The sequence below is a fragment of the Dendropsophus ebraccatus genome, chromosome 4, assembly GCF_027789765.1.
Source record: "Dendropsophus ebraccatus isolate aDenEbr1 chromosome 4, aDenEbr1.pat, whole genome shotgun sequence".
Classification (NCBI taxonomy): Eukaryota; Metazoa; Chordata; class Amphibia; order Anura; family Hylidae; genus Dendropsophus; species Dendropsophus ebraccatus.
In genome coordinates this window covers 25,368,169-25,391,461 of record NC_091457.1, presented here as the reverse complement: position 1 = coordinate 25,391,461, position 23,293 = coordinate 25,368,169, and the positions used below count along the sequence as shown (strand labels likewise).

General features: G+C 47.0%; 42 non-coding genes across 42 annotated transcripts; all 42 read left to right on the top strand.

Annotated features, from left to right (window-relative positions):
- The first annotated feature begins 392 nt into the window (after nucleotides 1-392).
- Nucleotides 393-464, top strand: TRNAA-UGC (transfer RNA alanine (anticodon UGC)). Its single transcript has one exon. It is a non-coding gene; the product is annotated as a tRNA-Ala (tRNA).
- A 130-nt stretch (nucleotides 465-594) lies between these two features.
- Nucleotides 595-666, top strand: TRNAA-CGC (transfer RNA alanine (anticodon CGC)). The gene has a single exon. It is a non-coding gene; the product is annotated as a tRNA-Ala (tRNA).
- Nucleotides 667-1,224: 558 nt separating this feature from the next.
- TRNAA-UGC (transfer RNA alanine (anticodon UGC)) lies at nucleotides 1,225-1,296 on the top strand. Its single transcript has one exon. It is a non-coding gene; the product is annotated as a tRNA-Ala (tRNA).
- A 130-nt stretch (nucleotides 1,297-1,426) lies between these two features.
- TRNAA-CGC (transfer RNA alanine (anticodon CGC)) lies at nucleotides 1,427-1,498 on the top strand. Its single transcript has one exon. It is a non-coding gene; the product is annotated as a tRNA-Ala (tRNA).
- Nucleotides 1,499-2,056: 558 nt separating this feature from the next.
- TRNAA-UGC (transfer RNA alanine (anticodon UGC)) lies at nucleotides 2,057-2,128 on the top strand. The gene has a single exon. It is a non-coding gene; the product is annotated as a tRNA-Ala (tRNA).
- Nucleotides 2,129-2,258: 130 nt separating this feature from the next.
- On the top strand, nucleotides 2,259-2,330 carry TRNAA-CGC (transfer RNA alanine (anticodon CGC)). The gene has a single exon. It is a non-coding gene; the product is annotated as a tRNA-Ala (tRNA).
- Nucleotides 2,331-2,888: 558 nt separating this feature from the next.
- Nucleotides 2,889-2,960, top strand: TRNAA-UGC (transfer RNA alanine (anticodon UGC)). Its single transcript has one exon. It is a non-coding gene; the product is annotated as a tRNA-Ala (tRNA).
- Nucleotides 2,961-3,090: 130 nt separating this feature from the next.
- Nucleotides 3,091-3,162, top strand: TRNAA-CGC (transfer RNA alanine (anticodon CGC)). Its single transcript has one exon. It is a non-coding gene; the product is annotated as a tRNA-Ala (tRNA).
- A 558-nt stretch (nucleotides 3,163-3,720) lies between these two features.
- On the top strand, nucleotides 3,721-3,792 carry TRNAA-UGC (transfer RNA alanine (anticodon UGC)). The gene has a single exon. It is a non-coding gene; the product is annotated as a tRNA-Ala (tRNA).
- Nucleotides 3,793-3,922: 130 nt separating this feature from the next.
- On the top strand, nucleotides 3,923-3,994 carry TRNAA-CGC (transfer RNA alanine (anticodon CGC)). The gene has a single exon. It is a non-coding gene; the product is annotated as a tRNA-Ala (tRNA).
- A 762-nt stretch (nucleotides 3,995-4,756) lies between these two features.
- TRNAA-CGC (transfer RNA alanine (anticodon CGC)) lies at nucleotides 4,757-4,828 on the top strand. The gene has a single exon. It is a non-coding gene; the product is annotated as a tRNA-Ala (tRNA).
- Nucleotides 4,829-5,386: 558 nt separating this feature from the next.
- On the top strand, nucleotides 5,387-5,458 carry TRNAA-UGC (transfer RNA alanine (anticodon UGC)). Its single transcript has one exon. It is a non-coding gene; the product is annotated as a tRNA-Ala (tRNA).
- Nucleotides 5,459-5,586: 128 nt separating this feature from the next.
- TRNAA-CGC (transfer RNA alanine (anticodon CGC)) lies at nucleotides 5,587-5,659 on the top strand. The gene has a single exon. It is a non-coding gene; the product is annotated as a tRNA-Ala (tRNA).
- A 558-nt stretch (nucleotides 5,660-6,217) lies between these two features.
- Nucleotides 6,218-6,289, top strand: TRNAA-UGC (transfer RNA alanine (anticodon UGC)). Its single transcript has one exon. It is a non-coding gene; the product is annotated as a tRNA-Ala (tRNA).
- A 130-nt stretch (nucleotides 6,290-6,419) lies between these two features.
- On the top strand, nucleotides 6,420-6,491 carry TRNAA-CGC (transfer RNA alanine (anticodon CGC)). The gene has a single exon. It is a non-coding gene; the product is annotated as a tRNA-Ala (tRNA).
- Nucleotides 6,492-7,049: 558 nt separating this feature from the next.
- TRNAA-UGC (transfer RNA alanine (anticodon UGC)) lies at nucleotides 7,050-7,121 on the top strand. Its single transcript has one exon. It is a non-coding gene; the product is annotated as a tRNA-Ala (tRNA).
- Nucleotides 7,122-7,251: 130 nt separating this feature from the next.
- On the top strand, nucleotides 7,252-7,323 carry TRNAA-CGC (transfer RNA alanine (anticodon CGC)). Its single transcript has one exon. It is a non-coding gene; the product is annotated as a tRNA-Ala (tRNA).
- A 558-nt stretch (nucleotides 7,324-7,881) lies between these two features.
- Nucleotides 7,882-7,953, top strand: TRNAA-UGC (transfer RNA alanine (anticodon UGC)). Its single transcript has one exon. It is a non-coding gene; the product is annotated as a tRNA-Ala (tRNA).
- Nucleotides 7,954-8,083: 130 nt separating this feature from the next.
- On the top strand, nucleotides 8,084-8,155 carry TRNAA-CGC (transfer RNA alanine (anticodon CGC)). Its single transcript has one exon. It is a non-coding gene; the product is annotated as a tRNA-Ala (tRNA).
- A 558-nt stretch (nucleotides 8,156-8,713) lies between these two features.
- Nucleotides 8,714-8,785, top strand: TRNAA-UGC (transfer RNA alanine (anticodon UGC)). The gene has a single exon. It is a non-coding gene; the product is annotated as a tRNA-Ala (tRNA).
- Nucleotides 8,786-8,915: 130 nt separating this feature from the next.
- Nucleotides 8,916-8,987, top strand: TRNAA-CGC (transfer RNA alanine (anticodon CGC)). The gene has a single exon. It is a non-coding gene; the product is annotated as a tRNA-Ala (tRNA).
- Nucleotides 8,988-10,075: 1,088 nt separating this feature from the next.
- Nucleotides 10,076-10,147, top strand: TRNAA-CGC (transfer RNA alanine (anticodon CGC)). The gene has a single exon. It is a non-coding gene; the product is annotated as a tRNA-Ala (tRNA).
- Nucleotides 10,148-10,705: 558 nt separating this feature from the next.
- On the top strand, nucleotides 10,706-10,777 carry TRNAA-UGC (transfer RNA alanine (anticodon UGC)). Its single transcript has one exon. It is a non-coding gene; the product is annotated as a tRNA-Ala (tRNA).
- A 130-nt stretch (nucleotides 10,778-10,907) lies between these two features.
- Nucleotides 10,908-10,979, top strand: TRNAA-CGC (transfer RNA alanine (anticodon CGC)). The gene has a single exon. It is a non-coding gene; the product is annotated as a tRNA-Ala (tRNA).
- A 557-nt stretch (nucleotides 10,980-11,536) lies between these two features.
- On the top strand, nucleotides 11,537-11,608 carry TRNAA-UGC (transfer RNA alanine (anticodon UGC)). Its single transcript has one exon. It is a non-coding gene; the product is annotated as a tRNA-Ala (tRNA).
- Nucleotides 11,609-11,738: 130 nt separating this feature from the next.
- Nucleotides 11,739-11,810, top strand: TRNAA-CGC (transfer RNA alanine (anticodon CGC)). Its single transcript has one exon. It is a non-coding gene; the product is annotated as a tRNA-Ala (tRNA).
- A 557-nt stretch (nucleotides 11,811-12,367) lies between these two features.
- TRNAA-UGC (transfer RNA alanine (anticodon UGC)) lies at nucleotides 12,368-12,439 on the top strand. The gene has a single exon. It is a non-coding gene; the product is annotated as a tRNA-Ala (tRNA).
- A 130-nt stretch (nucleotides 12,440-12,569) lies between these two features.
- Nucleotides 12,570-12,641, top strand: TRNAA-CGC (transfer RNA alanine (anticodon CGC)). The gene has a single exon. It is a non-coding gene; the product is annotated as a tRNA-Ala (tRNA).
- Nucleotides 12,642-13,200: 559 nt separating this feature from the next.
- Nucleotides 13,201-13,272, top strand: TRNAA-UGC (transfer RNA alanine (anticodon UGC)). The gene has a single exon. It is a non-coding gene; the product is annotated as a tRNA-Ala (tRNA).
- Nucleotides 13,273-13,402: 130 nt separating this feature from the next.
- Nucleotides 13,403-13,474, top strand: TRNAA-CGC (transfer RNA alanine (anticodon CGC)). The gene has a single exon. It is a non-coding gene; the product is annotated as a tRNA-Ala (tRNA).
- Nucleotides 13,475-14,031: 557 nt separating this feature from the next.
- TRNAA-UGC (transfer RNA alanine (anticodon UGC)) lies at nucleotides 14,032-14,103 on the top strand. Its single transcript has one exon. It is a non-coding gene; the product is annotated as a tRNA-Ala (tRNA).
- Nucleotides 14,104-14,233: 130 nt separating this feature from the next.
- On the top strand, nucleotides 14,234-14,305 carry TRNAA-CGC (transfer RNA alanine (anticodon CGC)). The gene has a single exon. It is a non-coding gene; the product is annotated as a tRNA-Ala (tRNA).
- Nucleotides 14,306-14,863: 558 nt separating this feature from the next.
- Nucleotides 14,864-14,935, top strand: TRNAA-UGC (transfer RNA alanine (anticodon UGC)). The gene has a single exon. It is a non-coding gene; the product is annotated as a tRNA-Ala (tRNA).
- Nucleotides 14,936-15,065: 130 nt separating this feature from the next.
- TRNAA-CGC (transfer RNA alanine (anticodon CGC)) lies at nucleotides 15,066-15,137 on the top strand. Its single transcript has one exon. It is a non-coding gene; the product is annotated as a tRNA-Ala (tRNA).
- Nucleotides 15,138-16,527: 1,390 nt separating this feature from the next.
- TRNAA-UGC (transfer RNA alanine (anticodon UGC)) lies at nucleotides 16,528-16,599 on the top strand. Its single transcript has one exon. It is a non-coding gene; the product is annotated as a tRNA-Ala (tRNA).
- A 756-nt stretch (nucleotides 16,600-17,355) lies between these two features.
- TRNAA-UGC (transfer RNA alanine (anticodon UGC)) lies at nucleotides 17,356-17,427 on the top strand. The gene has a single exon. It is a non-coding gene; the product is annotated as a tRNA-Ala (tRNA).
- Nucleotides 17,428-18,377: 950 nt separating this feature from the next.
- Nucleotides 18,378-18,449, top strand: TRNAA-CGC (transfer RNA alanine (anticodon CGC)). The gene has a single exon. It is a non-coding gene; the product is annotated as a tRNA-Ala (tRNA).
- A 557-nt stretch (nucleotides 18,450-19,006) lies between these two features.
- TRNAA-UGC (transfer RNA alanine (anticodon UGC)) lies at nucleotides 19,007-19,078 on the top strand. Its single transcript has one exon. It is a non-coding gene; the product is annotated as a tRNA-Ala (tRNA).
- Nucleotides 19,079-19,836: 758 nt separating this feature from the next.
- TRNAA-UGC (transfer RNA alanine (anticodon UGC)) lies at nucleotides 19,837-19,908 on the top strand. Its single transcript has one exon. It is a non-coding gene; the product is annotated as a tRNA-Ala (tRNA).
- A 130-nt stretch (nucleotides 19,909-20,038) lies between these two features.
- TRNAA-CGC (transfer RNA alanine (anticodon CGC)) lies at nucleotides 20,039-20,110 on the top strand. Its single transcript has one exon. It is a non-coding gene; the product is annotated as a tRNA-Ala (tRNA).
- A 1,161-nt stretch (nucleotides 20,111-21,271) lies between these two features.
- Nucleotides 21,272-21,343, top strand: TRNAA-UGC (transfer RNA alanine (anticodon UGC)). Its single transcript has one exon. It is a non-coding gene; the product is annotated as a tRNA-Ala (tRNA).
- Nucleotides 21,344-22,103: 760 nt separating this feature from the next.
- On the top strand, nucleotides 22,104-22,175 carry TRNAA-CGC (transfer RNA alanine (anticodon CGC)). The gene has a single exon. It is a non-coding gene; the product is annotated as a tRNA-Ala (tRNA).
- Nucleotides 22,176-23,293: the final 1,118 nt, after the last annotated feature.

Below are 23,293 nucleotides of genomic sequence, written 5' to 3'. Positions count from 1 at the left end.
CTACCTTAAGTAGCTTTCTTTGCCATTACCCGGGGTAGAGAAGGCTTTGGTGCCAAGTAATGCGCCAAACTTCACAGCTACAGTTAAGCCACACCATATTTGCTGACTTGCTTTATTTTACCCGGGAAACCATATCTTTACACCAGGGGCCGATTTTGGACACTGGGTTGTCATTAAACTGAGTTGCAGTGCAGCACTTGAAACGTGTGACAGGACGGAAAAGGCTAAGTAGACTACCTTTTTAGGCAGAAATGGGTGGACCAGTATTTTTAAACAGAAGGAAAAGAAGTGACATTTTTTTGGAAAGGCTGTTTGGCAACAAGGTAGATGCCGAATTAGCCTGTAAACTGCTATCGGCCGATCGGAACCTTACTTTGGAGAAGCTTGCGAAGGGGGATGTAGCTCAGTGGTAGAGCGCACGCTTTGCATGTGTGAGGCCCCGGGTTCAATCCCCGGCATCTCCACTTTGTCTTTTATGCATATGGAATTACTGCAAAGCTGTGTCTCTCAATCTCTTACCGCGTAGCTCTTTCCGCGATAGTTAAATAAAGTCTGTCCGTTCCAGGAGGGAATTGGGAGAAAGCACACCACGTAGGGGATGTAGCTCAGTGGTAGAGCGCACGCTTCGCATGTGTGAGGTCCTGGGTTCAATCCCCAGCATCTCCATGGTTTTTGTTCATACGGATCCTACCAACTGGACGAAACTCAAGTCACGTGGCACACTTTGAAGCTGGCTTACGTGACCTCCTTGCACAGACCCTTATGCCAGTTTGCTGATTAGTACAATATACACCCAAAAAGTCCAAACGTAAGGGAGCATTTAAGAAGCGTCACTACCTTAAGTAGCTTTCTTTGCCATTACCCGGGGTAGAGAAGGCTTTGGTGCCAAGTAATGCGCCAAACTTCACAGCTACAGTTAAGCCACACCATATTTGCTGACTTGCTTTATTTTACCCGGGAAACCATATCTTTACACCAGGGGCCGATTTTGGACACTGGGTTGTCATTAAACTGAGTTGCAGTGCAGCACTTGAAACGTGTGACAGGACGGAAAAGGCTAAGTAGACTACCTTTTTAGGCAGAAATGGGTGGACCAGTATTTTTAAACAGAAGGAAAAGAAGTGACATTTTTTTGGAAAGGCTGTTTGGCAACAAGGTAGATGCCGAATTAGCCTGTAAACTGCTATCGGCCGATCGGAACCTAATTTGAAGAAGCTTGCGAAGGGGGATGTAGCTCAGTGGTAGAGCGCACGCTTTGCATGTGTGAGGCCCCGGGTTCAATCCCCGGCATCTCCACTTTGTCTTTTATGCACATGGAATTACTGCAAAGCTGTGTCTCTCAATCTCTTCCCGCGTAGCTCTTTCCGCGATAGTTAAATAAAGTCTGTCCGTTCCAGCAGGGAATTGGGAGAAAGCACACCACGTAGGGGATGTAGCTCAGTGGTAGAGCGCACGCTTCGCATGTGTGAGGTCCTGGGTTCAATCCCCAGCATCTCCATGGTTTTTGTTCATACGGATCCTACCAACTGGACGAAACTCAAGTCACGTGGCACACTTTGAAGCTGGCTTACGTGACCTCCTTGCACAGACCCTTATGCCAGTTTGCTGATTAGTACAATATACACCCAAAAAGTCCAAACGTAAGGGAGCATTTAAGAAGCGTCACTACCTTAAGTAGCTTTCTTTGCCATTACCCGGGGTAGAGAAGGCTTTGGTGCCAAGTAATGCGCCAAACTTCACAGCTACAGTTAAGCCACACCATATTTGCTGACTTGCTTTATTTTACCCGGGAAACCATATCTTTACACCAGGGGCCGATTTTGGACACTGGGTTGTCATTAAACTGAGTTGCAGTGCAGCACTTGAAACGTGTGACAGGACGGAAAAGGCTAAGTAGACTACCTTTTTAGGCAGAAATGGGTGGACCAGTATTTTTAAACAGAAGGAAAAGAAGTGACATTTTTTTGGAAAGGCTGTTTGGCAACAAGGTAGATGCCGAATTAGCCTGTAAACTGCTATCGGCCGATCGGAACCTAATTTGAAGAAGCTTGCGAAGGGGGATGTAGCTCAGTGGTAGAGCGCACGCTTTGCATGTGTGAGGCCCCGGGTTCAATCCCCGGCATCTCCACTTTGTCTTTTATGCACATGGAATTACTGCAAAGCTGTGTCTCTCAATCTCTTCCCGCGTAGCTCTTTCCGCGATAGTTAAATAAAGTCTGTCCGTTCCAGCAGGGAATTGGGAGAAAGCACACCACGTAGGGGATGTAGCTCAGTGGTAGAGCGCACGCTTCGCATGTGTGAGGTCCTGGGTTCAATCCCCAGCATCTCCATGGTTTTTGTTCATACGGATCCTACCAACTGGACGAAACTCAAGTCACGTGGCACACTTTGAAGCTGGCTTACGTGACCTCCTTGCACAGACCCTTATGCCAGTTTGCTGATTAGTACAATATACACCCAAAAAGTCCAAACGTAAGGGAGCATTTAAGAAGCGTCACTACCTTAAGTAGCTTTCTTTGCCATTACCCGGGGTAGAGAAGGCTTTGGTGCCAAGTAATGCGCCAAACTTCACAGCTACAGTTAAGCCACACCATATTTGCTGACTTGCTTTATTTTACCCGGGAAACCATATCTTTACACCAGGGGCCGATTTTGGACACTGGGTTGTCATTAAACTGAGTTGCAGTGCAGCACTTGAAACGTGTGACAGGACGGAAAAGGCTAAGTAGACTACCTTTTTAGGCAGAAATGGGTGGACCAGTATTTTTAAACAGAAGGAAAAGAAGTGACATTTTTTTGGAAAGGCTGTTTGGCAACAAGGTAGATGCCGAATTAGCCTGTAAACTGCTATCGGCCGATCGGAACCTAATTTGAAGAAGCTTGCGAAGGGGGATGTAGCTCAGTGGTAGAGCGCACGCTTTGCATGTGTGAGGCCCCGGGTTCAATCCCCGGCATCTCCACTTTGTCTTTTATGCACATGGAATTACTGCAAAGCTGTGTCTCTCAATCTCTTCCCGCGTAGCTCTTTCCGCGATAGTTAAATAAAGTCTGTCCGTTCCAGCAGGGAATTGGGAGAAAGCACACCACGTAGGGGATGTAGCTCAGTGGTAGAGCGCACGCTTCGCATGTGTGAGGTCCTGGGTTCAATCCCCAGCATCTCCATGGTTTTTGTTCATACGGATCCTACCAACTGGACGAAACTCAAGTCACGTGGCACACTTTGAAGCTGGCTTACGTGACCTCCTTGCACAGACCCTTATGCCAGTTTGCTGATTAGTACAATATACACCCAAAAAGTCCAAACGTAAGGGAGCATTTAAGAAGCGTCACTACCTTAAGTAGCTTTCTTTGCCATTACCCGGGGTAGAGAAGGCTTTGGTGCCAAGTAATGCGCCAAACTTCACAGCTACAGTTAAGCCACACCATATTTGCTGACTTGCTTTATTTTACCCGGGAAACCATATCTTTACACCAGGGGCCGATTTTGGACACTGGGTTGTCATTAAACTGAGTTGCAGTGCAGCACTTGAAACGTGTGACAGGACGGAAAAGGCTAAGTAGACTACCTTTTTAGGCAGAAATGGGTGGACCAGTATTTTTAAACAGAAGGAAAAGAAGTGACATTTTTTTGGAAAGGCTGTTTGGCAACAAGGTAGATGCCGAATTAGCCTGTAAACTGCTATCGGCCGATCGGAACCTAATTTGAAGAAGCTTGCGAAGGGGGATGTAGCTCAGTGGTAGAGCGCACGCTTTGCATGTGTGAGGCCCCGGGTTCAATCCCCGGCATCTCCACTTTGTCTTTTATGCATATGGAATTACTGCAAAGCTGTGTCTCTCAATCTCTTCCCGCGTAGCTCTTTCCGCGATAGTTAAATAAAGTCTGTCCGTTCCAGCAGGGAATTGGGAGAAAGCACACCACGTAGGGGATGTAGCTCAGTGGTAGAGCGCACGCTTCGCATGTGTGAGGTCCTGGGTTCAATCCCCAGCATCTCCATGGTTTTTGTTCATACGGATCCTACCAACTGGACGAAACTCAAGTCACGTGGCACACTTTGAAGCTGGCTTACGTGACCTCCTTGCACAGACCCTTATGCCAGTTTGCTGATTAGTACAATATACACCCAAAAAGTCCAAACGTAAGGGAGCATTTAAGAAGCGTCACTACCTTAAGTAGCTTTCTTTGCCATTACCCGGGGTAGAGAAGGCTTTGGTGCCAAGTAATGCGCCAAACTTCACAGCTACAGTTAAGCCACACCATATTTGCTGACTTGCTTTATTTTACCCGGGAAACCATATCTTTACACCAGGGGCCGATTTTGGACACTGGGTTGTCATTAAACTGAGTTGCAGTGCAGCACTTGAAACGTGTGACAGGACGGAAAAGGCTAAGTAGACTACCTTTTTAGGCAGAAATGGGTGGACCAGTATTTTTAAACAGAAGGAAAAGAAGTGACATTTTTTTGGAAAGGCTGTTTGGCAACAAGGTAGATGCCGAATTAGCCTGTAAACTGCTATCGGCCGATCGGAACCTTCTTTGGAGAAGCTTGCGAAGGGGGATGTAGCTCAGTGGTAGAAGCGCACGCTTTGCATGTGTGAGGCCCCGGTGTTCAATCCCCGGCATCTCCACTTTGTCTTTTATGCACATGGAATTACTGCAAAGCTGTGTCTCTCAATCTCTTCCCGCGTAGCTCTTTCCGCGATAGTTAAATAAAGTCTGTCCGTTCCAGCAGGGAATTGGGAGAAAGCACACCACGTAGGGGATGTAGCTCAGTGGTAGAGCGCACGCTTCGCATGTGTGAGGTCCTGGGTTCAATCCCCAGCATCTCCATGGTTTTTGTTCATACGGATCCTACCAACTGGACGAAACTCAAGTCACGTGGCACACTTTGAAGCTGGCTTACGTGACCTCCTTGCACAGACCCTTATGCCAGTTTGCTGATTAGTACAATATACACCCAAAAAGTCCAAACGTAAGGGAGCATTTAAGAAGCGTCACTACCTTAAGTAGCTTTCTTTGCCATTACCCGGGGTAGAGAAGGCTTTGGTGCCAAGTAATGCGCCAAACTTCACAGCTACAGTTAAGCCACACCATATTTGCTGACTTGCTTTATTTTACCCGGGAAACCATATCTTTACACCAGGGGCCGATTTTGGACACTGGGTTGTCATTAAACTGAGTTGCAGTGCAGCACTTGAAACGTGTGACAGGACGGAAAAGGCTAAGTAGACTACCTTTTTAGGCAGAAATGGGTGGACCAGTATTTTTAAACAGAAGGAAAAGAAGTGACATTTTTTTGGAAAGGCTGTTTGGCAACAAGGTAGATGCCGAATTAGCCTGTAAACTGCTATCGGCCGATCGGAACCTAATTTGAAGAAGCTTGCGAAGGGGGATGTAGCTCAGTGGTAGAGCGCACGCTTTGCATGTGTGAGGCCCCGGGTTCAATCCCCGGCATCTCCATTTGTCTTTATGCACATGGAATTACTGCAAAGCTGTGTCTCTCAATCTCTTCCCGCGTAGCTCTTTCCGCGATAGTTAAATAAAGTCTGTCCGTTCCAGCAGGGAATTGGGAGAAAGCACACCACGTAGGGGATGCTAGCTCAGTGGTAGAGCGCACGCTTCGCATGTGTGAGGTCCTGGGTTCAATCCCCAGCATCTCCATGGTTTTTGTTCATACGGATCCTACCAACTGGACGAAACTCAAGTCACGTGGCACACTTTGAAGCTGGCTTACGTGACCTCCTTGCACAGACCCTTATGCCAGTTTGCTGATTAGTACAATATACACCCAAAAAGTCCAAACGTAAGGGAGCATTTAAGAAGCGTCACTACCTTAAGTAGCTTTCTTTGCCATTACCCGGGGTAGAGAAGGCTTTGGTGCCAAGTAATGCGCCAAACTTCACAGCTACAGTTAAGCCACACCATATTTGCTGACTTGCTTTATTTTACCCGGGAAACCATATCTTTACACCAGGGGCCGATTTTGGACACTGGGTTGTCATTAAACTGAGTTGCAGTGCAGCACTTGAAACGTGTGACAGGACGGAAAAGGCTAAGTAGACTACCTTTTTAGGCAGAAATGGGTGGACCAGTATTTTTAAACAGAAGGAAAAGAAGTGACATTTTTTTGGAAAGGCTGTTTGGCAACAAGGTAGATGCCGAATTAGCCTGTAAACTGCTATCGGCCGATCGGAACCTAATTTGAAAAAGCTTGCGAAGGGGGATGTAGCTCAGTGGTAGAGCGCACGCTTTGCATGTGTGAGGCCCCGGGTTCAATCCCCGGCATCTCCACTTTGTCTTTTATGCACATGGAATTACTGCAAAGCTGTGTCTCTCAATCTCTTCCCGCGTAGCTCTTTCCGCGATAGTTAAATAAAGTCTGTCCGTTCCAGCAGGGAATTGGGAGAAAGCACACCACGTAGGGGATGTAGCTCAGTGGTAGAGCGCACGCTTCGCATGTGTGAGGTCCTGGGTTCAATCCCCAGCATTTCCATGTTTTTTGTTCATACGGATCCTACCAACTGGACGAAACTCAAGTCACGTGGCCCACTTTGAAGCTGGCTTACGTGACCTCCTTGCACAGACCCTTATGCCAGTTTGCTGATTAGTACAATATACACCCAAAAAGTCCAAACGTAAGGGAGCATTTAAGAAGAGTCACTACCTTAAGTAGCTTTCTTTGCCATTACCCGGGGTAGAGAAGGCTTTGGTGCCAAGTAATGCGCCAAACTTCACAGCTACAGTTAAGCCACACCATATTTGCTGACTTGCTTTATTTTACCCGGGAAACCATATCTTTACACAAGGGGCCGATTTTGGACACTGGGTTGTCATTAAACTGAGTTGCAGTGCAGCACTTGAAACGTGTGACAGGACGGAAAAGGCTAAGTAGACTACCTTTTTAGGCAGAAATGGGTGGACCAGTATTTTTAAACAGAAGGAAAAGAAGTGACATTTTTTTGGAAAGGCTGTTTGGCAACAAGGTAGATGCCGAATTAGCCTGTAAACTGCTATCGGCCGATCGGAACCTAATTTGAAGAAGCTTGCGAAGGGGGATGTAGCTCAGTGGTAGAGCGCACGCTTTGCATGTGTGAGGCCCCGGGTTCAATCCCCGGCATCTCCAATTTGTCTTTTATGCACATGTAATTACTGCAAAGCTGTGTCTCTCAATCTCTTCCCGCGTAGCTCTTTCCGCGATAGTTAAATAAAGTCTGTCCGTTCCAGCAGGGAATTGGGAGAAAGCACACCACGTAGGGGATGCAGCTCAGTGGTAGAGCGCACGCTTCGCATGTGTGAGGTCCTGGGTTCAATCCCCAGCATCTCCATGGTTTTTGTTCATACGGATCCTACCAACTGGACGAAACTCAAGTCACGTGGCACACTTTGAAGCTGGCTTACGTGACCTCCTTGCACAGACCCTTATGCCAGTTTGCTGATTAGTACAATATACACCCAAAAAGTCCAAACGTAAGGGAGCATTTAAGAAGCGTCACTACCTTAAGTAGCTTTCTTTGCCATTACCCGGGGTAGAGAAGGCTTTGGTGCCAAGTAATGCGCCAAACTTCACAGCTACAGTTAAGCCACACCATATTTGCTGACTTGCTTTATTTTACCCGGGAAACCATATCTTTACACCAGGGGCCGATTTTGGACACTGGGTTGTCATTAAACTGAGTTGCAGTGCAGCACTTGAAACGTGTGACAGGACGGAAAAGGCTAAGTAGACTACCTTTTTAGGCAGAAATGGGTGGACCAGTATTTTTAAACAGAAGGAAAAGAAGTGACATTTTTTTGGAAAGGCTGTTTGGCAACAAGGTAGATGCCGAATTAGCCTGTAAACTGCTATCGGCCGATCGGAACCTAATTTGAAGAAGCTTGCGAAGGGGGATGTAGCTCAGTGGTAGAGCGCACGCTTTGCATGTGTGAGGCCCCGGGTTCAATCCCCGGCATCTCCACTTTGTCTTTTATGCATATGGAATTACTGCAAAGCTGTGTCTCTCAATCTCTTCCCGCGTAGCTCTTTCCGCGATAGTTAAATAAAGTCTGTCCGTTCCAGCAGGGAATTGGGAGAAAGCACACCACGTAGGGGATGTAGCTCAGTGGTAGAGCGCACGCTTCGCATGTGTGAGGTCCTGGGTTCAATCCCCAGCATCTCCATGGTTTTTGTTCATACGGATCCTACCAACTGGACGAAACTCAAGTCACGTGGCACACTTTGAAGCTGGCTTACGTGACCTCCTTGCACAGACCCTTATGCCAGTTTGCTGATTAGTACAATATACACCCAAAAAGTCCAAACGTAAGGGAGCATTTAAGAAGCGTCACTACCTTAAGTAGCTTTCTTTGCCATTACCCGGGGTAGAGAAGGCTTTGGTGCCAAGTAATGCGCCAAACTTCACAGCTACAGTTAAGCCACACCATATTTGCTGACTTGCTTTATTTTACCCGGGAAACCATATCTTTACACCAGGGGCCGATTTTGGACACTGGGTTGTCATTAAACTGAGTTGCAGTGCAGCACTTGAAACGTGTGACAGGACGGAAAAGGCTAAGTAGACTACCTTTTTAGGCAGAAATGGGTGGACCAGTATTTTTAAACAGAAGGAAAAGAAGTGACATTTTTTTGGAAAGGCTGTTTGGCAACAAGGTAGATGCCGAATTAGCCTGTAAACTGCTATCGGCCGATCGGAACCTAATTTGAAGAAGCTTGCGAAGGGGGATGTAGCTCAGTGGTAGAGCGCACGCTTTGCATGTGTGAGGCCCCGGGTTCAATCCCCGGCATCTCCACTTTGTCTTTTATGCACATGGAATTACTGCAAAGCTGTGTCTCTCAATCTCTTCCCGCGTAGCTCTTTCCGCGATAGTTAAATAAAGTCTGTCCGTTCCAGCAGGGAATTGGGAGAAAGCACACCACGTAGGGGATGTAGCTCAGTGGTAGAGCGCACGCTTCGCATGTGTGAGGTCCTGGGTTCAATCCCCAGCATCTCCATGGTTTTTGTTCATACGGATCCTACCAACTGGACGAAACTCAAGTCACGTGGCCCACTTTGAAGCTGGCTTACGTGACCTCCTTGCACAGACCCTTATGCCAGTTTGCTGATTAGTACAATATACACCCAAAAAGTCCAAACGTAAGGGAGCATTTAAGAAGCGTCACTACCTTAAGTAGCTTTCTTTGCCATTACCCGGGGTAGAGAAGGCTTTGGTGCCAAGTAATGCGCCAAACTTCACAGCTACAGTTAAGCCACACCATATTTGCTGACTTGCTTTATTTTACCCGGGAAACCATATCTTTACACCAGGGGCCGATTTTGGACACTGGGTTGTCATTAAACTGAGTTGCAGTGCAGCACTTGAAACGTGTGACAGGACGGAAAAGGCTAAGTAGACTACCTTTTTAGGCAGAAATGGGTGGACCAGTATTTTTAAACAGAAGGAAACGAAGTGACATTTTTTTGGAAAGGCTGTTTGGCAACAAGGTAGATGCCGAATTAGCCTGTAATTTGCCATTACCCGGGGTAGAGAAGGCTTTGGTGCCAAGTAATGCGCCAAACTTCACAGCTACAGTTAAGCCACACCATATTTGCTGACTTGCTTTATTTTACCCGGGAAACCATATCTTTACACCAGGGGCCGATTTTGGACACTGGGTTGTCATTAAACTGAGTTGCAGTGCAGCACTTGAAACGTGTGACAGGACGGAAAAGGCTAAGTAGACTACCTTTTTAGGCAGAAATGGGTGGACCAGTATTTTTAAACAGAAGGAAAAGAAGTGACATTTTTTTGGAAAGGCTGTTTGGCAACAAGGTAGATGCCGAATTAGCCTGTAAACTGCTATCGGCCGATCGGAACCTTCTTTGGAGAAGCTTGCGAAGGGGGATGTAGCTCAGTGGTAGAACGCACGCTTTGCATGTGTGAGGCCCCGTGTTCAATCCCCGGCATCTCCACTTTGTCTTTTATGCACATGGAATTACTGCAAAGCTGTGTCTCTCAATCTCTTCCCGCGTAGCTCTTTCCGCGATAGTTAAATAAAGTCTGTCCGTTCCAGCAGGGAATTGGGAGAAAGCACACCACGTAGGGGATGTAGCTCAGTGGTAGAGCGCACGCTTCGCATGTGTGAGGTCCTGGGTTCAATCCCCAGCATCTCCATGGTTTTTGTTCATACGGATCCTACCAACTGGACGAAACTCAAGTCACGTGGCACACTTTGAAGCTGGCTTACGTGACCTCCTTGCACAGACCCTTATGCCAGTTTGCTGATTAGTACAATATACACCCAAAAAGTCCAAACGTAAGGGAGCATTTAAGAAGCGTCACTACCTTAAGTAGCTTTCTTTGCCATTACCCGGGGTAGAGAAGGCTTTGGTGCCAAGTAATGCGCCAAACTTCACAGCTACAGTTAAGCCACACCATATTTGCTGACTTGCTTTATTTTACCCGGGAAACCATATCTTTACACCAGGGGCCGATTTTGGATACTGGGTTGTCATTAAACTGAGTTGCAGTGCAGCACTTGAAACGTGTGACAGGACGGAAAAGGCTAAGTAGACTACCTTTTTAGGCAGAAATGGGTGGACCAGTATTTTTAAACAGAAGGAAAAGAAGTGACATTTTTTTGGAAAGGCTGTTTGGCAACAAGGTAGATGCCGAATTAGCCTGTAAACTGCTATCGGCCGATCGGAACCTAATTTGAAGAAGCTTGCGAAGGGGGATGTAGCTCAGTGGTAGAGCGCACGCTTTGCATGTGTGAGGCCCCGGGTTCAATCCCCGGCATCTCCATTTTGTCTTTTATGCACATGGAATTACTGCAAAGCTGTGTCTCTCAATCTCTTCCCGCGTAGCTCTTTCCGCGATAGTTAAATAAAGTCTGTCCGTTCCAGCAGGGAATTGGGAGAAAGCACACCACGTAGGGGATGCAGCTCAGTGGTAGAGCGCACGCTTCGCATGTGTGAGGTCCTGGGTTCAATCCCCAGCATCTCCATGGTTTTTGTTCATACGGATCCTACCAACTGGACGAAACTCAAGTCACGTGGCACACTTTGAAGCTGGCTTACGTGACCTCCTTGCACAGACCCTTATGCCAGTTTGCTGATTAGTACAATATACACCCAAAAAGTCCAAACGTAAGGGAGCATTTAAGAAGCGTCACTACCTTAAGTAGCTTTCTTTGCCATTACCCGGGGTAGAGAAGGCTTTGGTGCCAAGTAATGCGCCAAACTTCACAGCTACAGTTAAGCCACACCATATTTGCTGACTTGCTTTATTTTACCCGGGAAACCATATCTTTACACCAGGGGCCGATTTTGGACACTGGGTTGTCATTAAACTGAGTTGCAGTGCAGCACTTGAAACGTGTGACAGGACGGAAAAGGCTAAGTAGACTACCTTTTTAGGCAGAAATGGGTGGACCAGTATTTTTAAACAGAAGGAAAAGAAGTGACATTTTTTGGAAAGGCTGTTTGGCAACAAGGTAGATGCCGAATTAGCCTGTAAACTGCTATCGGCCGATCGGAACCTAATTTGAAGAAGCTTGCGAAGGGGGATGTAGCTCAGTGGTAGAGCGCACGCTTTGCATGTGTGAGGCCCCGGGTTCAATCCCCGGCATCTCCACTTTGTCTTTTATGCACATGGAATTACTGCAAAGCTGTGTCTCTCAATCTCTTCCCGCGTAGCTCTTTCCGCGATAGTTAAATAAAGTCTGTCCGTTCCAGCAGGGAATTGGGAGAAAGCACACCACGTAGGGGATGTAGCTCAGTGGTAGAGCGCACGCTTCGCATGTGTGAGGTCCTGGGTTCAATCCCCAGCATCTCCATGGTTTTTGTTCATACGGATCCTACCAACTGGACGAAACTCAAGTCACGTGGCCCACTTTGAAGCTGGCTTACGTGACCTCCTTGCACAGACCCTTATGCCAGTTTGCTGATTAGTACAATATACACCCAAAAAGTCCAAACGTAAGGGAGCATTTAAGAAGCGTCACTACCTTAAGTAGCTTTCTTTGCCATTACCCGGGTAGAGAAGGCTTTGGTGCCAAGTAATGCGCCAAACTTCACAGCTACAGTTAAGCCACACCATATTTGCTGACTTGCTTTATTTTACCCGGGAAACCATATCTTTACACCAGGGGCCGATTTTGGACACTGGGTTGTCATTAAACTGAGTTGCAGTGCAGCACTTGAAACGTGTGACAGGACGGAAAAGGCTAAGTAGACTACCTTTTTAGGCAGAAATGGGTGGACCAGTATTTTTAAACAGAAGGAAAAGAAGTGACATTTTTTTGGAAAGGCTGTTTGGCAACAAGGTAGATGCCGAATTAGCCTGTAAACTGCTATCGGCCGATCGGAACCTAATTTGAAGAAGCTTGCGAAGGGGGATGTAGCTCAGTGGTAGAGCGCACGCTTTGCATGTGTGAGGCCCCGGGTTCAATCCCCGGCATCTCCATTTTGTCTTTTATGCACATGGAATTACTGCAAAGCTGTGTCTCTCAATCTCTTCCCGCGTAGCTCTTTCCGCGATAGTTAAATAAAGTCTGTCCGTTCCAGCAGGGAATTGGGAGAAAGCACACCACGTAGGGGATGCAGCTCAGTGGTAGAGCGCACGCTTCGCATGTGTGAGGTCCTGGGTTCAATCCCCAGCATCTCCATGGTTTTTGTTCATACGGATCCTACCAAACTGGACGAAACTCAAGTCACGTGGCACACTTTGAAGCTGGCTTACGTGACCTCCTTGCACAGACCCTTATGCCAGTTTGCTGATTAGTACAATATACACCCAAAAAGTCCAAACGTAAGGGAGCATTTAAGAAGCGTCACTACCTTAAGTAGCTTTCTTTGCCATTACCCGGGGTAGAGAAGTCTTTGGTGCCAAGTAATGCGCCAAACTTCACAGCTACAGTTAAGCCACACCATATTTGCTGACTTGCTTTATTTTACCCGGGAAACCATATCTTTACACCAGGGGCCGATTTTGGACACTGGGTTGTCATTAAACTGAGTTGCAGTGCAGCACTTGAAACGTGTGACAGGACGGAAAAGGCTAAGTAGACTACCTTTTTAGGCAGAAATGGGTGGACCAGTATTTTTAAACAGAAGGAAAAGAAGTGACATTTTTTTGGAAAGGCTGTTTGGCAACAAGGTAGATGCCGAATTAGCCTGTAAACTGCTATCGGCCGATCGGAACCTAATTTGAAGAAGCTTGCGAAGGGGGATGTAGCTCAGTGGTAGAGCGCACGCTTTGCATGTGTGAGGCCCCGGGTTCAATCCCCGGCATCTCCACTTTGTCTTTTATGCATATGGAATTACTGCAAAGCTGTGTCTCTCAATCTCTTCCCGCGTAGCTCTTTCTGCGATAGTTAAATAAAGTCTGTCCGTTCCAGCAGGGAATTGGGAGAAAGCACACCACGTAGGGGATGTAGCTCAGTGGTAGAGCGCACGCTTCGCATGTGTGAGGTCCTGGGTTCAATCCCCAGCATCTCCATGGTTTTTGTTCATACGGATCCTACCAACTGGACGAAACTCAAGTCACGTGGCACACTTTGAAGCTGGCTTACGTGACCTCCTTGCACAGACCCTTATGCCAGTTTGCTGATTAGTACAATATACACCCAAAAAGTCCAAACGTAAGGGAGCATTTAAGAAGCGTCACTACCTTAAGTAGCTTTCTTTGCCATTACCCGGGGTAGAGAAGGCTTTGGTGCCAAGTAATGCGCCAAACTTCACAGCTACAGTTAAGCCACACCATATTTGCTGACTTGCTTTATTTTACCCGGGAAACCATATCTTTACACCAGGGGCCGATTTTGGACACTGGGTTGTCATTAAACTGAGTTGCAGTGCAGCACTTGAAACGTGTGACAGGACGGAAAAGGCTAAGTAGACTACCTTTTTAGGCAGAAATGGGTGGACCAGTATTTTTAAACAGAAGGAAAAGAAGTGACATTTTTTGGAAAGGCTGTTTGGCAACAAGGTAGATGCCGAATTAGCCTGTAAACTGCTATCGGCCGATCGGAACCTAATTTGAAGAAGCTTGCGAAGGGGGATGTAGCTCAGTGGTAGAGCGCACGCTTTGCATGTGTGAGGCCCCGGGTTCAATCCCCGGCATCTCCACTTTGTCTTTTATGCACATGGAATTACTGCAAAGCTGTGTCTCTCAATCTCTTCCCGCGTAGCTCTTTCCGCGATAGTTAAATAAAGTCTGTCCGTTCCAGCAGGGAATTGGGAGAAAGCACACCACGTAGGGGATGTAGCTCAGTGGTAGAGCGCACGCTTCGCATGTGTGAGGTCCTGGGTTCAATCCCCAGCATCTCCATGGTTTTTGTTCATACGGATCCTACCAACTGGACGAAACTCAAGTCACGTGGCCCACTTTGAAGCTGGCTTACGTGACCTCCTTGCACAGACCCTTATGCCAGTTTGCTGATTAGTACAATATACACCCAAAAAGTCCAAACGTAAGGGAGCATTTAAGAAGCGTTACTACCTTAAGTAGCTTTCTTTGCCATTACCCGGGGTAGAGAAGGCTTTGGTGCCAAGTAATGCGCCAAACTTCACAGCTACAGTTAAGCCACACCATATTTGCTGACTTGCTTTATTTTACCCGGGAAACCATATCTTTACACCAGGGGCCGATTTTGGACACTGGGTTGTCATTAAACTGAGTTGCAGTGCAGCACTTGAAACGTGTGACAGGACGGAAAAGGCTAAGTAGACTACCTTTTTAGGCAGAAATTGGTGGACCAGTATTTTTAAACAGAAGGAAACGAAGTGACATTTTTTTGGAAAGGCTGTTTGGCAACAAGGTAGATGCCGAATTAGCCTGTAAACTGCTATCGGCCGATCGGAACCTTCTTTGGAGAAGCTTGCGAAGGGGGATGTAGCTCAGTGGTAGAGCGCACGCTTTGCATGTGTGAGGCCCCGTGTTCAATCCCCGGCATCTCCACTTTGTCTTTTATGCACATGGAATTACTGCAAAGCTGTGTCTCTCAATCTCTTCCCGCGTAGCTCTTTCCGCGATAGTTAAATAAAGTCTGTCCGTTCCAGCAGGGAATTGGGAGAAAGCACACCACGTAGGGGATGTAGCTCAGTGGTAGAGCGCACGTTTCGCATGTGTGAGATCCTGGGTTCAATCCCCAGCATCTCCATGGTTTTTGTTCATACGGATCCTACCAACTGGACGAAACTCAAGTCACGTGGCACACTTTGAAGCTGGCTTACGTGACCTCCTTGCACAGACCCTTATGCCAGTTTGCTGATTAGTACAATATACACCCAAAAAGTCGAAACGTAAGGGAGCATTTAAGAAGCGTCACTACCTTAAGTAGCTTTCTTTGCCATTACCCGGGGTAGAGAAGGCTTTGGTGCCAAGTAATGCGCCAAACTTCACAGCTACAGTTAAGCCACACCATCTTTGCTGACTTGCTTTATTTTACCCGGGAAACCATATGTTTACACCAGGGGCCGATTTTGGATACTGGGTTGTCATTAAACTGAGTTGCAGTGCAGCACTTGAAACGTGTGACAGGACGGAAAAGACTAAGTAGACTACCTTTTTAGGCAGAAATGGGTGGACCAGTATTTTTAAACGGAAGGAAAAGAAGTGACATTTTTTTGGAAAGGCTGTTTGGCAACAAGGTAGATGCCGAATTAGCCTGTAAACTGCTATCGGCCGATCGGAACCTAATTTGGAGAAGCTTGCGAAGGGGGATGTAGCTCAGTGGTAGAGCGCACGCTTTGCATGTGTGAGGCCCCCGGTTCAATCCCCGGCATCTCCACTTTGTCTTTTATGCACATGGAAATACTGCAAAGCTGTGTCTCTCAATCTCTTCCCGCGTAGCTCTTTCCACGATAGTTAAATAAAGTCTGTTCGTTCCAGCAGGGAATTGGGAGAAAGCACACCACGTAGGGTATGTAGCTCAGTGGTAGAGCGCACGCTTCGCATGTGTGAGGTCCTGGGTTCAATCCCCAGCATCTCCATGGTTTTTGTTCATACGGATCCTACCAACTGGACGAAACTCAAGTCACGTGGCACACTTTGAAGCTGGCTTACGTGACCTCCTTACACAGACCCTTATGCCAGTTTGCTGATTAGTACAATATACACCCAAAAAGTCCAAACGTAAGGGAGCATTTAAGAAGCGTCACTACCTTAAGTAGCTTTCTTTGCCATTACCCGGGGTAGAGAAGGCTTTGGTGCCAAGTAATGCGCCAAACTTCACAGCTACAGTTAAGCCACACCATCTTTGCTGACTTGCTTTATTTTACCCGGGAAACCATATCTTTACACCAGGGGCCGATTTTGGATACTGAGTTGTCATTAAACTGAGTTGCAGTGCAGCACTTGAAACGAGTGACAGGATGGAAAAGACTAAGTAGACTACCTTTTTAGGCAGAAATGGGTGGACCAGTATTTTTAAACAGAAGGAAAAGAAGTGACATTTTTTTGGAAAGGCTGTTTGGCAACAAGGTAGATGCCGATTTAGCCTGTAAACTGATATCGGCCGATCGGAACCTCCTTTGGAGAAGCTTGCGAAGGGGGATGTAGCTCAGTGGTAGAGCGCACGCTTTGCATGTGAGAGGCCCCGGGTTCAATCCCCGGCATCTCCACTTTGTCTTTTATGCACATGGAATTACTGCAAAGCTGTGTCTCTCAATCTCTTCCCGCGTAGCTCTTTCCGCGATAGTTAAAGTCTGTCCGTTCCAGGAGGAAATTGGGAGAAAGCACACCACGTAGGGGATGTAGCTCAGTGGTAGAGTGCACGCTTTGCATGTGTGAGGTCCTGGGTCCAATCCCCAGCATCTACCTGGTTTTTGTTCATACGGATCCTACCAACTGGACGAAACTCAAGTCACGTGGCACACTTTGAAGCTGGCTTACGTCACCTCCTTGCACAGACCCTTATGCCAGTTTGCTGATTAGTACAATATAAACCCAAAAAGTCCAAACGTAAGGGAGCATTTAAGAAGCGACACTACATTAAGTAGCTTTCTTTGCCATTACCCGGGGTAGAGAAGGCTTTGGTGCCAAGTAATGCGCCAAACTTCACAGCTACAGTTAAGCCACACCATCTTTGCTGACTTGCTTTATATTACCCGGGAAACCATATCTTTACATCAGGGGCCGATTTTGGATACTGGGTTGTCATTAAACTGAGTTGCAGTGCAGCACTTGAAACGTGTGACAGGACGGAAAAGGCTAAGTAGAGTACCTTTTTAGGCAGAAATGGGTGGACCAGTATTTTTAAACAGAAGGAAAAGAAGTGACATTTTTTGGGAAAGGCTGTTTGGCAACAAGGTAGATGCCGAATTAGCCTGTAAACTGCTATCGGCCGATCGGAACCTCCTGTGGAGAAGCTTGCGAAGGGGGATGTAGCTCAGTGGTAGAGCGCACGCTTTGCATGTGTGAGGCTCCGGGTTCAATCCCCGGCATCTCCACTTTGTCTTTTATGCACATGGTATTACTGCAAAGCTGTGTCTCTCAATCTCTTCCCGCGTAGCTCTTTCCGCAATAGTTAAATAGTCTGTCTGTTCCAGCAGGGAATTGGGAGGCAGCACACCACGTAGGGGATGTAGCTCAGTGGTAGAGCGCATGCTTCGCATGTGTGAGGTCCTGGGTTCAATCCCGAGCATCTCCATGTTTTTTGTTCATACGGATCCTACCAACTGGACGAAACTCAAGTCACATGGCACACTTTGAAGCTGGCTTACGTGACCTCCTTGCACACACCCTTATGCCAGTTTGCTGATTAGTACAATATACACCCAAAAAGTCCAAACGTAAGGGAGCATTTAAGAAGCGTCACTACCTTAAGTAGCTTTCTTTGCCATTACCCGGGGTAGAGAAGGCTTTGGTGCCAAGTAATGCGCCAAACTTCACAGCTACAGTTGAGCCACATCATATTTGCTGACTTGCTTTATTTTACCCGGGAAACCATATCTTTACACCAGGGTCCGATTTTGGATACTGGGTTGTCATTAAGCTGAGTTGCAGTGCAGCACTTGAAACGTGTGACAGGACGGAAAAGGCTAAGTAGATTACCTTTTTAGGCAGAAATGGGTGGACCAGTATTTTTAAACAGAAGGAAAAGAAGTGACTTTTTTTTGGAAAGGCTGTTTGGCAACAAGGTAGATGCCTGTAAACTGCAATCGGCCGATCGGAACCTCCTTTGAAGAAGCTCTTCGAAGGGGGATGTAGCTCAGTGGTAGAGTGCACGCTTTGCATGTGTGAGGCCCCGGTTTCAATCCCCAGCATCTCCACTTTATCTTTTATGCACATGGAATTACTGCAAAGCTGTGTCTCTCAATCTCTTCCCGCGTAGCTCTTTCCGCAATAGTTAAATAGTCTGTCCATTCCAGCAGGGAATTGGGAGAAAACACACCACGTAGGGGATGTAGCTCAGTGGTAGAGCGCATGCTTCGCATGTGTGAGGTCCTGGGTTCAATCCCCAGCATCTCCAAGGCTTTTGTTCTTACGGATTCTACCGACTGGATGAAACTCAAGTCACGTGGCACACTTTGAAGCTGGCTTACGTGACCTCCTTGCACAGACCCTTATGCCAGTTTGCTGATTAGTACAATAAACACCCAAAAAGTCCAAACGTAACGGAGTATTTAAGAAGCGTCATTACCTTAAGTAGCTTTCTTTGCCATTGCCTGGGGTAGAGAAGGCTTTGGTGCCAAGTAATGCGCCAAACTTCTCAGCTACAGTTAAGCCACACCATATTTGCTGATTGCTTTATTTTACCCGGGAAACCATATCTTTACACCAGGGGCCGATTTTGGATACTGGGTTGTCATTAAACTGAGTTGCAGTGCAGCACTTGAAACGTGTGACAGGACGGAAAAGGCTAAGTAGACTACCTTTTTAGGCAGAAATGGGTGGACCAGTATTTTTAAACAGAAGGAAAAGAAGTGACATTTTTTTGGAAAGGCTGTTTGGCAACAAGGTAGATGCCGAATTAGCCTGTAAACTGCTATCGGCCGATCGGAACCTCTTTTGAAGAAGCTTGCGAAGGGGGATGTAGCTCAGTGGTAGAGCGCACGCTTTGCATGTGTGAGGCCCCGTGTTCAATCCCCGGCATCTCCACTTTGTCTTTTATGCACATGGAATTACTGCAAAGCTGTGTTTCTCAATCTCTTCCCGCGTAGCTCTTTCCGCAATAGTTAAATAGTCTGTCCGTTCCAGCAGGGAATTGGGAGAAAAGACACCACGTAGGGGATGTAGCTCAGTGGTAGAACGCACGCTTCGCATGTGTGAGGTCCTGGGTTCAATCCCCAGGATCTCCAAGGTTTTTGTACATACGGATCCTACCAACTGGACGAAACTCAAGTCACATGGCACACTTTGAAGCTGGCTTACGTGACCTCCTTGCACAGACCCTTATGCCAGTTTGCTGATTAGTACAATATACACCCAAAAAGTCCAAACGTAAGGGAACATTTAAGAAGCGTCACTACCTTAAGTAGCTTTCTTTGCCATTACCCGGGGTAGAGAAGGCTTTGGTGCCAAGTAATGCGCCAAACTTCACAGCTACAGTTAAGCCACACCATATTTGCTGACTTGCTTTATTTTACCCGGGAAACCATATCTTTACACCAGGGGCCGATTTTGGATACTGGGTTGTCATTAAACTGAGTTGCAGTGCAGCACTTGAAACGTGTGACAGGACGGAAAAGGCTAAGTAGACTACCTTTTTAGGCAGAAATGGGTGGACCAGTATTTTTAAACAGAAGGAAAAGAAGTGACATTTTTTGGGAAAGGCTGTTTGGCAACAAGGTAGATGCCGAATTAGCCTGTAAACTGCTATCGGCCGATCGGAACCTCCTTTGGAGAAGCTTGCGAAGGGGGATGTAGCTCAGTGGTAGAGCGCATGCTTTGCATGTGTGAGGCCCCGGGTTCAATCCCCGGCATCTCCACTTTGTCTTTTATGCATATGGAATTACTGCAAAGCTGTGTCTCTCAATCTCTTCCCGCGTAGCTCTTTCCGCGATAGTTAAATAAAGTCTGTCCGTTCCAGCAGGGAACTGGGAGAAAGCACACCACGTAGGGGATGTAGCTCAGTGGTAGAGCGCACGCTTCGCATGTGTGAGGCCCCGGGTTCAATCCCCGGCATCTCCACTTTGTCTTTTATGCATATGGAATTACTGCAAAGCTGTGTCTCTCAATCTCTTCCCGCGTAGCTCTTTCCGCGATAGTTAAATAAAGTCTGTCCGTTCCAGCAGGGAAATGGGAGAAAGCACACCACGTAGGGGATGTAGCTCAGTGGTAGAGCGCACACTTTGCATGTGTGAGGCCCCGGGTTCAATCCCCGGCATGTACACTTCGTCTTTTATGCACATGGAATTACTGCAAAGCTGTGTCTCTCAATCTCTTCCCGCGTAGCTCTTTCCGCAATAGTTAAATAAAGTCTGTCCGTTCCAGCAGGGAATTGGGAGAAAGCACACCACGTTGGGGATGTAGCTCAGTGGTAGAGCGCACGCCTGCATGTGTGAGGTCCTGTGTTCAATCCCCAGCATCTCCATGGTTTTTGTTCATACGGATCCTACCAACTGGACGAAACTCAAGTCACGTGGCACACTTTGAAGCTGGCTTACGTGACCTCCTTGCACAGACCCTTATGCCAGTTTGCTGATTAGTACAATATACACCCAAAAAGTCCAAACGTAAGGGAGCATTTAAGAAGCGTCACTACCTTAAGTAGCTTTCTTTGCCATTACCCGGGGTAGAGAAGGCTTTGGTGCCAAGTAATTCGCCAAACTTCACAGCTACAGTTAAGCCACACCATATTTGCTGACTTGCTTTATTTTACCTGGGAAACCATATCTTTACACCAGGGGCCGATTTTGGATACTGGGTTGTCATTAAACTGAGTTGCAGTGCAGCACTTGAAACGTGTGACAGGACGGAAAAGGCTAAGTAGACTACCTTTTTAGGCAGAAATGGGTGGACCAGTATTTTTAAACAGAAGGAAAAGAAGTGACATTTTTTTGGAAAGGCTGTTTGGCAACAAGGTAGATGCCGAATTAGCCTGTAAACTGCTATCGGCCGATCGGAACCTCCGCTGAAGAAGCTCGCGAAGTGGGATGTAGCTCAGTGGTAGAGCGCACGCTTTGCATGTGTGAGGCCCCGGGTTCAATTCTCGCCATCTCCACTTTGTCTTTTATGCACATGGAATTACTGCAAAGCTGTGTCTCTCAATCTCTTCCCGCGTAGCTCTTTCCGCAATAGTTAAATAGTCTGTCCGTTCCAGCAGGGAATTGGGAGAAAACACACCACGTAGGGGATGTAGCTCAGTGGTAGAGCGCACACTTTGCATGTGTGAGGTCCTGGGTTCAATCCCCAGCATCTCCATGGTTTTTGTTCATACGGATCCTACCAACTGGACGAAACTCAAGTCTCGTGGCACACTTTGAAGCTGGCTTACGTGACCTCCTTGCACAGACCCTTATGCCAGTTTGCTGATTAGTACAATAAACACCCAAAAAGTCCAAACGTAACGGAGCATTTAAGAAGCGTCATTACCTTAAGTAGCTTTCTTTGCCATTACCTGGGGTAGAGAAGGCTTTGGTGCCAAGTAATGCGCCAAACTTCTCAGCTACAGTTAAGCCACACCATATTTGCTGACTTGCTTTATTTTACCCGGGAAACCATATCTTTACACCAGGGGCCGATTTTGGATACTGGGTTGTCATTAAACTGAGTTGCAGTGCAGCACTTGAAACGTGTGACAGGATAGAAAAGGCTAAGTAGACTACCTTTTAGGCAGAAATGGGTGGACCAGTATTTTTAAACAGAAGGAAAAGAAGTGACATTTTTTTGGAAAGGCTGTTTGGCAACAAGGTAGATGCCGAATTAGCTTGTAAACTGCTATCGGCCGATTGGAACCTCCTTTGAAGAAGCTATTTGAAGGAGGAAGTAGCTCAGTAGTAGAGCGCACGCTTTGCATGTGTGAGGCCCCTGGTTCAATCCCCGGCATCTCCACTTCGTCTTTTATGCACATGGAATTACTGCAAAGCTGTGTCTCTCAATCTCTCCCCGCGTAGCTCTTTCCACAATAGTTAAATAAAGTCTGTCCGTTCCAGCAGGGAATTGGGAGAAAGCACACTATGTAGGGGATGTAGCTCAGTGGTAGAGCACACGCTTCGCATGTGTGAGGTCCTGGGTTCAATCCCCAGCATCTCCATGGTTTTTGTTCATACGGATCCTACCAACTGGACGAAACTCAAGTCACGTGGCACACTTTGAAGCTGGCTAACGTGACCTCCTTGCACAGACCCTTATGCCAGTTTGCTGATTAGTACAATATACACCCAAAAAGTCCAACGTAAGGCAGCATTTAAGAAGCGTCACTACCTTAAGTAGCTTTCTTTGCCATTACCCGGGGTAGAGAAGGCTTTGGTGCCAAGTAATGCGCCAAACTTCACAGCTACAGTTAAGCCACACCATCTTTGCTGACTTGCTTTATTTTACCCGGGAAATCATATCTTTACACCAGGGGCCGAATTTGGATACTGGGTTGTTATTAAACTGAGTTGCAGTGCAGCACTTGAAACGTGTGACAGGACGGAAAAGGCTAAGTAGACTACCTTTTTAGGCAGAAATGGGTGGACCAGTATTTTTAAACAGAAGGAAAAGAAGTGACATTTTTTTGGAAAGGCTGTTTGGCAACAAGGTAGATGGCGAATTAGCCTGTAAATTGCTATCGGCAGATCAGAACCTTCTTCAAAGGAGCTCGTCGAAAGGGGATGTAGCTTAGTGGTAAAGTGCACGTTTTGCATGTGTGAGGCCCCGGGTTCAATCCCCGGCATTTCCACTTTGTCTTTTATGCACATGGAATTACTGCAAAGCTGTGTCTCTCAATCTCTTCCCGTGTAGCTCTTTCCGCAATAGTTAAATAAAGTCTGTGCGTTCCAACAGGGAATTGGGAAAAAGTACACCACGTAGGGCATGTAGCTCAGTGGTAGAGCGCACGCTTCCCATGTGTGAGGTCCTGCGTTCAGTCCCCAGCATCTCCAAGGCTTTTGTTCATACGGATCCTACCGACTGGACGAAACTCAAGTTACGTGGCACACTTCGAAGCTGGCTTACGTGACCTCCTTGCACAGACCCTTATGCCAGTTTGCTGATTAGTACAATAAACACCCAAAAAGTCCAAAGGTAAGGGAGCATTTAAGAAGCATCACTACCTTAAGTAGCTTTCTTTGCCATTACCCGGGGTAGAGAAGGCTTTGGTGCCAAGTAATGTGTCAAACTTCACAGCTACAGTTAAGCCACACCATCTTTGCTGACTTGCTTTATTTT